This window comes from Anabrus simplex, chromosome 3 (assembly GCF_040414725.1).
Source record: "Anabrus simplex isolate iqAnaSimp1 chromosome 3, ASM4041472v1, whole genome shotgun sequence".
NCBI lineage: Eukaryota > Metazoa > Arthropoda > Insecta > Orthoptera > Tettigoniidae > Anabrus > Anabrus simplex.
Window position 1 is genome coordinate 69,142,821 of NC_090267.1, and position 7,844 is coordinate 69,150,664.

Consider the following 7,844-nt stretch of genomic DNA (forward strand, 5'->3'; position numbering starts at 1 on the left):
CGGCACGGACGAATAATTGATGTTTATTTCAAACCGATATGCAGGTTACACAATGCGCACGGCATCGACTCAGTAGGATGTAGGACCACCGCGAGCGGCGATGCACGCAGAAACACGTCGAGGTACAGAGTCAATAAGAGTGCGGATGGTGTCCTGAGGGATGGTTCTCCATTCTCTGTCAACCATTTGCCACAGTTGGTCGTCCGTACGAGGCTGGGGCAGAGTTTGCAAACGGCGTCCAATGAGATCCCACACGTGTTCGATTGGTGAGAGATCCGGAGAGTAGAGTACACTTTAAATCCTTTAACGAGTATCCATTGGAGGGCAAGTCTGGTGTCAGCAGCCGCGGTAATTCCAGCTCCAATAGCGTATATTAAAGTTGTTGCGGTTAAAAAGCTCGTAGTTGGATTTGTGTCCCACGCTGTCGGTTCATCGCTCGTCGGTGTCTAACTGGCATGGTTCGTGGGACGTCCTGCCGGTGGTGGCGAGTCGAAAGCGCGCGGCCGCCGTGGTTATCCGCGTGCGGTTCCTGCGCGCCGTAGGCGGACCCCGATGAAATCCTACCGCGGTGCTCTTCATTGAGTGTCGAGGTGGGCCGGCACGTTTACTTTGAACAAATTAGAGTGCTTAAAGCAGGCCGGCTGCGCCTGAATACTGTGTGCATGGAATAATGGAATAGGACCTCGGTTCTATTTTGTTGGTTTTCGGAACCCGAGGTAATGATTAATAGGGACAGGCGGGGGCATTCGTATTGCGACGTTAGAGGTGAAATTCTTGGATCGTCGCACGACGGACCGAAGCGAAAGCATTTGCCAAGTATGTTTTCATTAATCAAGAACGAAAGTTAGAGGTTTGAAGGCGATCAGATACCGCCCTAGTTCTAACCATAAACGATGCCAGCTAGCGATCCGCCGAAGTTCCTCCGATGACTCGGCGGGCAGCTCCCGGGAAACCAAAGCTTTTGGGTTCCGGGGGAAGTATGGTTGCAAAGCTGAAACTTAAAGGAATTGACGGAAGGGCACCACCAGGAGTGGAGCCTGCGGCTTAATTTGACTCAACACGGGAAACCTCACCAGGCCCGGACACCGGAAGGATTGACAGATTGAGAGCTCTTTCTTGATTCAGTGGGTGGTGGTGCATGGCCGTTCTTAGTTGGTGGAGCGATTTGTCTGGTTAATTCCGATAACGAACGAGACTCTAGCCTGCTAAATAGTCGCATCCGGTATCCGTTCGTGCTACCGGCGACAACACATCTTCTTAGAGGGACAGGCGGCTTCTAGCCGCACGAGATTGAGCAATAACAGGTCTGTGATGCCCTTAGATGTTCTGGGCCGCACGCGCGCTACACTGAAGGAATCAGCGTGTCCTCCTAGTCCGAAAGGACCGGGCAACCCGTTGAACCTCCTTCGTGCTAGGGATTGGGGCTTGCAATTGTTCCCCATGAACGAGGAATTCCCAGTAAGCGCGAGTCATAAGCTCGCGTTGATTACGTCCCTGCCCTTTGTACACACCGCTCGTCGCTACTACCGATTGAATGATTTAGTGAGGTCTTCGGACCGGTGCGCGGGATCTGCTTCGCGCAGTTTCCGATGTGTCTGGAAAAATGACCAAACTTGATTATTTAGAGGAAGTAAAAGTCGTAACAAGGTTTCCGTAGGTGAACCTGCGGAAGGATCATTACCGAACTTGTTTTTAACAAAAAACATTTCGAGAAGGAGGAGTCGGACGGCCCCGCGCGGTCCTCTCCTCCGGCGAGGCTCCCTCGAGGAGCGAGACTCCTGCCGAGCCCGCTGTTGCGAGCTCAGGCGAGTCCTGTTCGTACTGTGTAAGCGGCGGCCCCGGCCGTCGCCGACAGGGGGAGTGTCGCGGTCCGCGTCTCCCACCACGCAGACGTTCGGCATTGGGTACCTACCTCCTCGCTCAGTGGAGGGTACCCGTCGCGGCTTCGGCCCGGCGGGAAGGTTTTAAATGAACGCCACGCCCATGCTCGAAACACTTCTTAGCTCTGTGACGAGAAACCCATGAAAATGATTGCTTCTCCTCCACTCACCGTGGAGAGAACGATCGAAAAATGAAAAAAACAACCCTGAACGGTGGATCACTCGGCTCGTGGGTGGATGAAGAACGCAGCAAATTGCGCGTCGACATGTGAACTGCAGGATACATGAACATCGACATTTCGAACGCACATTGCGGTCCATGGATTCCGTTCCCGGACCACGCCTGGCTGAGGGTCGGTTGCTAAAACTGAACGCGACATTGCGTTCGGAGGGTGGGAGCGTCGCGGTTCGTGCGGCCACGGCCGCCGCCGCGTCTCCTGAAAAGAGCTTCACCCCGGTGGAGCTGGACCGGTCGACACCAACAATGAGAGTGTGTGAGACGGGAGGGTTGGTCCGCGCAGCGTCTTTGTGTCTGCTGGCGCCGGTTCGCCGCCCTTGCTCCGCGACCAAGCTCGAAAGCGTGTGCTGTGTGTGCAGCGACCGAACATTTTGTGCTGGCCACGGAAGCATCTGTACACCTCGTAGAGCCTGTTGGGAGATGCGAGCAGTGTGTGGGCGGCCATTATCCTGCTGAAACAGAGCATTGGGCAGCCCCTGAAGGTACGGGAGTGCCACCGGCCGCAGCACATGCTGCACGTAGCGGTGGGCATTTAACGTGCCTTGAATACGCACTAGAGGTAACGTGGAATCATACGCAATAGCGCCCCAAACAATGATACCGCGTTGTCTAGCGGTAGGGCACTCCACAGTTACTGCCGGATTTGACCTTTCTCCACGCCGACGCCACACTCGTCTGCGGTGACTATCACTGACAGAACAGAAGCGTGACTCATCGGAGAACACGACGTTCCGCCATTCCCTCATCCAAGTCGCTCTAGCCCGGCACCATGCCAGGCGTGCACGTCTATGCTGTAGAGTCAATGGTAGTCTTCTGAGCGGACGCCGGGAGTGCAGGCCTCCTTCAACCAATCGACGAGAAATTGTTCTGGTCGATATTGGAACAGCCAGGGGGTCTTGCACATGCTGAAGAATGGCGGTTGACGGGGCGTGCGGGGCTGCCACCGCTTGGCGGCGGATGCGCCGATCCTCGCGTGCTGACGTCACTCGGGCTGCGCCTGGACCCCTCGCACGTGCCACATGTCCCTGCGCCAACCATCTTCGCCACAGGCGCTGCACCGTGGACACATCCCGATGGGTATCGGCTGCGATTTGACGAAGCGACCAACCTGCCCTTCTCAGCCCGATCACCATACCCCTCGTAAAGTCGTCTGTCTGCTGGAAATGCCTCCGTTGACGGCGGCCTGGCATTCTTAGCTATACACGTGTCCTGTGGCACACGACAACACGTTCTACAATGACTGTCGGCTGAGAAATCACGGTACGAAGTGGGCCATTCGCCAACGCCGTGTCCCATTTATCGTTCGCTACGTGCGCAGCACAGCGGCGCATTTCACATCATGAGCATACCTCAGTGACGTCAGTCAACCCTGCAATTGGCATAAAGTTCTGACCACTCCTTCTTGGTGTTGCATTTGCTCTGTCAGTCTGTATTTCACGGAGAAATTTTGGAGTGAAGCTATACAAAGCAGGTAAAGAGAACGCATTTTCTTAGGGAAATTTAGGCCACACGAAGGAGTTTCTATGACCGAATATTTTTTGGCCCACGTTATGATTTGTAAAAACGTAGATGGGATGTCAGCGGAGAGAGATATTGTGAAGTTATTACTCAGACATTTTCCCAACAAAATCCGCGAAGCTAGCTGTATGCAACAGATAGAGTCTATTCAGGGAATGGAAAGATTGCTAGCAAGTTTCGATGCGTTAGGAAGTAGTAATAGTACACGAGAGCACACAAACTATCAAACACCACCCAGAAGACAAGAAAACAATCACCGTGGTCAGTTTCAACCGAGACAACAAAATCTAGGTAATCAGTCACACCAGCAAAATAGGAATGTTCAGAGGGAACGTAATGTAGACGAAGGTACAAGCCGAAATCAGGATACAAGGAGACGAAGTAATTTAAACTGATTGTAGACGGTAATGAGAGATGTGATTATCAGTCTTCAGTACATGTTGCGAAAAATTGTGTAATGACGCACATGGATTATGATATCGATGTTAGAGATGAGTTATTACGGGAGGTGGAAGTAAATCAAGTCGAAGTTGGTAGTAAAAGTGAGAACCCCGTTGTTACGATCGTTATATGGAGGGCGCAGTATCAAGCTTTATTGGATTCAGGCAGTCAAAGATCATGTGTAATTTCGAAGTGGTATGAGGACAGAAAAAAGGAGAATACTGAGATTGAAGAAATGCCTGTGAAATCCACATATATCGTCACTGCTGTAGGTAAACGATCCAAGCAAATATGTAAACAAGTTGCTATACCTATTTGTATTAACGGGAAGTCGAAAATTCAGATCTGTCTTGTTATTCCGAATCTTATATTTGATGTTATCTTGGGATCTGACTGGCTAAGTTTATACGCAGCTCGTTTAGATTACAATGAGGCGATAGTATATTTAAGGTGGGATAATGAGAATGTTAAAGTCACGTGGGATGCCGAAGTTCAGACGAAAGTGGAGGTTTGTAACATGTGGTGTGTTAATGAGGTTTCAAAAGACGAAGAAGAGAGAGCGGATTTTAAGTTGTGTGAGGTGTGGTTAGAGGAGAACCACGATGATGCTTTGAGAGAAGCGGTAGATAGTAGTAATTTGGAAGATGGTCAGAGGGACCGATTGTTGTATGTGTTGAGAGAACACAAGGAAGTATTTTCATCGAAACCAGGAAAAACACATGTGTATGAACACTCATTTTCAGTGCTGGATCAAAGTCTATTCGCTGGACCGAGATATCCGATTCCACAGAAGTATGCTAAAGCAGTAGACAATCAAATAGAAGTCATGTTAGAGAATGGTATTATTGAAGTTTCGAGTAGTCAGTGTGTCAATCTTTTAATGAGAAAAACGACAGGTCTTAGTTGCAGTAAGATTATTAGTGATAAGTATGTTCAGGAATTAGGTACGCCTAGTAGGTTATTATCGGAGAGTGGATCGCAATTTACATCGAGGAAGTGGAAGGCTGTGATGACAGAGTTAGGTATCACACATGTTTTTTCCTCAATTAGGAATCCGCAAGGGAATATGTGTGAACGCACGATGAAGGAATTAGGTAGGATGTTTAGATCTTTAGTTCATGACAAGCACACTGCGTGGGTTGGTTCTTTAGCGTTGATTGAGAAACGGATTAACATGGTTCAGCATGATAGTACGAAATTCACTCCATTAGAGGTTCATTTTGGCAGCAATCCAAGGAATGAGCTGACAAAAGTACTAGGTATTACACAGGAACCTCAGCGGGACTCTCAGATATATGTCAGATTAGCGAGAGAGAATTTGATTAAAGCGGCTGAAAAGCGTAGCAAACAGCAGAAACGTCAGGTATTAGACGAATTTCAGGTAGGAGAATCTGTTTTGTTACGTGTCCCCATGCTCTCGTCCAGTGAAGAGAAGGTGACGAAGAAATTCTTTTTGTTGTATCAGGGTCCATTCCAGATTCATTGTCGGGTTGGTCCGTGTTCATACAGACTGAAAGATGGTAATCGTGTCATGTTGGGCACTTATAATATTCGCTCTCTGAGACGATATATCTCTGCGAATTAAGTGTAATGTCTCCCAGATGTTGTTTTGACAACATTAAATGTACTTGAGTTGGAAAACGTGAATTCATGTATAGGTTATGAACCTAGACCTGACACCATTGTAGAAGCCATGAGTAACTTGGGATTTTTTTGAAACTGCAGAAGGAAATTAATGCAATAATTTTCTAAGTAGTAATATTTTTTGCAATGAAAACAAGAAATTGCTTGCGGCCATCTAAGAGAGGTAAGCCACGTGTGATTACGTGTGTGTGTAGTGTATATATAATATAACCTGGAACTGCCGAACACTTTGATGGTGAAATGCAAAGATAGTGTTATTTACCTGTTGTTATGTTGTAAATATTATGAGTGTTGCCGACAGACTTTCGGAAGAAAATCGGCAGGAATTATTACTAATGTTATATGGTATCATTGAAACAGACACTCTATAGTGAGATAAAAGTTTTGATTATATATGTTTTTAGTAAGTGTTTGTAAGATGTAATGATGTATATATCAGCCGTATTGGTGTAGTGTGTTATTTTCATATATGTTATACCTGTAAATAACAGGAGGGCGTATGTAACCGTCCAGGCTTCTCCAGCCCTACTAATTTAATATAATATCATTTTACGCGATATCATTTGATATCAAGTTTATCCGCCATCGGCAATTATTCGTAATAACATATTTATTCTACGTCAAGCATTTGTAAATAAGGTTTTTGAAATCGTATTGTATATATTATAACATCATTTATTATTTATTATTACATTATGAAAGATAGGAATTTATTATGTATTGGATTTGGTTAATATGTTGCAATATTGTTGTTGTCATTTCATCTCATATTTGTGTATACGAAGAAGGTTATTCTTGAGCGTGGAAATTTGCATGACTCACTGGGTTTAACTCATGAGCCAAGGCTAGTAAACAGCGACCCGCGCGCGAGGCTTGCAAGCTGGTCAGCTACATCATCGCCACGCCTACTGGACTTGTCAAGAAAGAAGAGAAGGGGAGTTGATAATTCGAGCTATCGAATCAGATACTTCGTTGTATATGAGTTTTGAGATTGAACTGTTACCAAGAGTGGGGGTGAGCCCGGATATATAGAGATTCTCACCACGAGAACGGCAGCTAACAACCTAACTACAACTTCTGCTGTGAGCTAACTACAACATCTACTGTGAACGACGTTATTGATTTTGAGACAGTATGTGCTCGCTTCGAGACATTGAGTGGTCGCTCCGCGACATAGTTATTTCGTACAATGTGTTGTCGCTTCGATACAGTACTTAGATGCGGTTATGTTATCGGATCTGCGTGAGACGAAACAAGTTAGGGAGTGCTAGTCCAGATAGCCCGTACCACATCAGAGAAGGAAGGAGCCCATGGAGCAAATTCTACATCGAGAAGAAGAGAACGAGTAACCACGGAAACCCGATGACTTCAACGAAAGCTGCAATTGGTGAGCTTCAATTAGATAAAGCAAGGAATTAGTAAATTCAGTAAAGTAAATTCTAAATCCCTCCACGCTTTAAGGAACTTTTCCGATTCATCTCATTATTTTTGTATAATAAATTTATTTGTATTTTATATTGCGTTAATTTTCTTTCTTAAGCGATACTTAATGGTTAATTATTTAAAATCCTACCCCGATGATTTAAGTATAAGTCTCTATGCTAGTAAATATAAAATTTGGTGTAACCCTGGCGCCCAAACATCACATAGAGAAATGGGAAACCATGGAATGTTAATTGTTTCTATTTGCGCGGCAATTTGCGGGCAAGCCACAAATAGTTTATTTGATATGCATGTGTCCTAAGGTAATAACTTTCATCTCCCCAAGTGTCTTGATGAGGGGTCGAACAGTTAAAATGTGTGTTCCTTCAGGCTCCTCCCGAAAAGAAAATCTGGGTGCTCTTCTTATAGACAATATATTATACTCCACAGGATAAAGTTAAATCTGGAACAGGCTATGGTAGTCATTACTATTTCAGAAGGAACCGTCCTCTATAGGTCAGAGTTGAGAAATAATTGAGTAAAAGTAATTGAATTACTTTTAACGATTACTTTTTAGCAAGTTTTACTTGTAATATAACTGTAACCGTTAGATTCTAGTAATGGTTATATTCTATCATTACTGTACACTTTAGTGATCGATATCAGTGTTCTCCCCAGAAATTGTCGACGGCCGGGCAGAA

General features: G+C 46.1%; 1 non-coding gene across 1 annotated transcript; it reads left to right on the plus strand.

Annotated features, from left to right (window-relative positions):
• Positions 1 to 2,082: 2,082 nt before the first annotated feature.
• LOC137499058 (5.8S ribosomal RNA) lies at positions 2,083 to 2,237 on the plus strand. Its single transcript, XR_011017999.1, has one exon. It is a non-coding gene; the product is annotated as a 5.8S ribosomal RNA (ribosomal RNA).
• Positions 2,238 to 7,844: the final 5,607 nt, after the last annotated feature.